Here is a 3,595-nt window from a genome sequence, read left to right on the forward strand (position 1 = left end):
GAGTATTACTTATAAGTTATAATTATAAATTACAAATACAATTTTAGAAATTAGGATTAAGAATTAGTATACATTTTCATTTTCATTAATTTCTAAATTCTTAAAATCTTCAAATATATCTTCAGCAACACGATTTTGAAGCTTGAAATCCGCTACCACCCAATCTTTCGTACACATAATGGCTTCAACAACACGATTTTAAGTTTAAAATAGTCGCTACCCCCGTGTACGAAAAATTGGGTGGTGGCAGATTTCAAGCTTCAAAATCGTGTTGCTGAAGATATATTTGAAAATTTTAAGAATTTAGAAATTAATACAAATGAAAATGTATACTAATTCTTAATCATAATTTCTAAATTTGTATTTGTAATTTATAATTATAACTTATAAGTAATAAAAAGTGTTGAAATTCAATTAATATTACAATGTCTCATTATTTTATTATATTTCATAGTGAGTATATATTTTTAATTAATATAAATACAAAATGTCACTAAATATAACAATAAAAATATTTTTATAATAATTGTTAATAATAAATCAAAATTACGATAATTTATAAATATTAAAATAAAATATTTTCACAACGCACGTGGGTCGGCCCATGTCACTGCCCAAGACACGACACGATATATAACGGGCCATGTCGTGGGCCTTCGAATTTCGTGAGTCGGCACGGCACGACAGGGCACAAAACTATGTGGGCCTTGGCATGGCATATGGCCCACGGTACGATGAGCCTTGAATTTTTAGGCACAGTACGGCATGGCCCACCGTCACCTGTATATGTATCTATCAAAGTTTTAAAAATAATAGTCTAATCTATGCCTATTTTTAATAAGAGAAATGCTACGGTTACACCATATTTTTACTTTATTCTCTTATACTAAGATGTGGCAATGCCACCTCACCTGACATGTCACCCAACTGCCACTTCACTTCCCCATATTTAAAAAAAGAAAAAAATTGCAAACTCAAATTTTCGATTTGTGCTAAATCCACATCCCAAATCAATTTTTGTTTATTCTAAAACAGAAACCCTAAAATTCTTCCACAATTTCCTTTCAACTTTTGAAACCCTAGCCACCACAATCTCCAACCTCAACCCATCCCCACGGCAGGCACCATAGTCGCACCAATTTGCCGCCATCTAACTCTATCTGGCAGTTAAGAGTCACTAATAGGTTACTGTAATCATAACCCATCTCTCCTGTGCGATTCCAGTGGCATCTCTCGGCTTATCCAAATTCCCTTCATTTTCACAGATTATTAATTTTTAAAGCTGAAGTTGTTTATCCTTTTGTTTTGCTCTTCGGAAACAGTGATTTAAATGTTTTTCAATTCTTTTATTTAAAATGTTGACATAAAGGAAAGGGCAAAGAAAGTGACGTAAAAGTTGAAATCAGCTCCATTTAATTTTTGTTCTTTTTTTTCTGAATTTGTTGAAACAAAGTAAGGAGCGGATTTGAGATTTGGTTTCGGTTGAGGAGCACTAATTGTAGCTGTCATTTTGGGAGTATTTATTTTGATCTCACGAGACCGTGAATCTAGTAATCTTTAGATTTCTCCCTTCATTTTTACTGATGCAAGTGTTTGATTGTGTATGCGTTCCATGTTAAATTTGTGTTTGTTTGTTTGATGCAGATTATTCGAAAATGGATCACTCAATTGTTAACACTAAAAAAAATTGTTGACACTAAATATAAGGTATTTTTTATCTTGGGAACTTTAAAAAGTATTGTTTGGACTGTTACATATTTGATTTTGAAGTAGATTCGGTAGTGTTTTACTTGTATAACTTTATTTTGATGCTGGGGAAATTTTAGAAGATAAGAAAGTTTGAATATTTTTCTGATCTGAAGAAAAGAAATGTATGATTCTATGGTTTTGGGTATGGAATATTAAAATTAACCTTCATCAAACTTTATTGCCCAAAATAATCCCATCTTTGTATAAAAATGTAGTATTTGGAGAGTATTTCTAATGATATTTTTTTTTTTTTTTTTTTGTGTTTAGTTGCATATGTCATTGTAAATACGTGCTAGTTAATTGTTAATTATATTTTAAATGTTCTTTTGTGTTCTTAGGCATCCAAACTCTATAGTAAGACTGAAGTCTTTGCATAACAAGGGAACTGATTGCTGGATAACCACTAAGAACAAGGCATCGTCTCTATATTTGGCTTGATATTTTTATCTTGAACTGGTAACTTTTTGAATGGTGTTAATATGTTTGTCTTTCACATTTTTTTGTTGATATTTTGGGCGTGGCTGCAGGTTCTGAGCGTTGAATCTGATCAGAGGAAAACAAACTAAAGAACTTCATCATGGCACTATGGCAGCAACGAGGTGACTTTCCCTTTCCTTCATTGCCTCTTTCAAAGTTCTTTTATATTTAATTTTCAAGATTAACTTGAATAGTAAGGTCCACTAGCAAACCATATAACATAATTAAATTGGTTCATTCATTATTATGTTATCTCCATGTTGTAGCTATTCAGCACGCGAAACCATTGAAGGTTGTTGTCATACTTGGTAGGAGGATGCAAGCAAGAGCAATTGCAATTTGGAAAAAAAAGGGCAGAAAAAATAAACTGATCAAAACAGCCAGTTCATCACTTCACACTCTTCATGTTGTAATGTCGCTTGTGTACAAGTTTTCATAACCCAACTCATTCAAAAACATAGTTAAGACACATGTTCTGCACAAGTTCTATAAAATTTAATTTAATATATTTTTATTTTATGCAACATTCTCCTTCTACTATTTAATGAAAATGCCCTGTTGGATGTATTTTTCATTTTCATTGTCATGACAAAAAAGTTGACCATTTGTAATTGTCAAGGACATAATTGGATGAACATCATATATTTTCTTCCGCTAAACTACATAAACTACATTTTTCATGCAGTTTTCCAATCTTGATGAAACATTAGAGAAGGGAAAAAATTGCATAAACTGCATTTTTCATGGAGTTTTATAATTTTCCAGCACAAATGCAACACTACAACAATAAAAATCTGCAGAAAAAACCCCAGCATCTCACCACCAAACTTCCAGCAAACTCCCCTCGACATAACCGCCCAAAACAAGTGGAACCAGGGAAGAAACGCAATAACTGAGCTTAGTCAAGCTCACTGCATAAAATAAGAACAATATCATTCCTTTTCATTGCGTAATAATGTACATGTTAGTATTTATAACAGTTACTGGATACAAAAGGCCACATATAATATTTCCAAGTGGCACCTATGATTGTTGGATCTTAGTCACGATTTAATTAAATTTCATGAACATAATACAATGCGGAAAAAAAAAAAAAAAAAAAAAGTGAATCAATTATCTAAAACTGTCCGAAGGAGGCTCATCTTTCCTCATCCCACTTACTCTTGGGTTTCTCTCCTGAGTTTGCAATTGTGACCTTTCTTCTTGGTTTTCCGCTGTATGTTCCATCTCCGCCTTCAATTGCATACACAGTGTCCATGCCTTGAATGACCTTACCCAATACAACATGTTCCCCGTCCAACCTGCAATACATATGTAATTAAATAACACATTGACAGGCTTTATGCAGAAACCAGCCCGCATCCAAACC

At 32.7% G+C, this 3,595-nt stretch overlaps 1 long non-coding RNA gene across 1 annotated transcript; it reads left to right on the forward strand.

Annotated features, from left to right (window-relative positions):
- The first annotated feature begins 1,008 nt into the window (after positions 1 to 1,008).
- On the forward strand, positions 1,009 to 2,707 carry LOC116111646. Its single transcript, XR_004125106.1, has 5 exons — positions 1,009 to 1,550; positions 1,645 to 1,707; positions 2,088 to 2,205; positions 2,277 to 2,348; positions 2,493 to 2,707. It is a non-coding gene; the product is annotated as an uncharacterized LOC116111646 (long non-coding RNA).
- The last annotated feature ends 888 nt before the right edge of the window (positions 2,708 to 3,595 follow it).

Source organism: Pistacia vera, unplaced genomic scaffold (genome assembly GCF_008641045.1).
Source record: "Pistacia vera cultivar Batoury unplaced genomic scaffold, PisVer_v2 Contig647, whole genome shotgun sequence".
NCBI classification, from domain to species: Eukaryota; Viridiplantae; Streptophyta; class Magnoliopsida; order Sapindales; family Anacardiaceae; genus Pistacia; species Pistacia vera.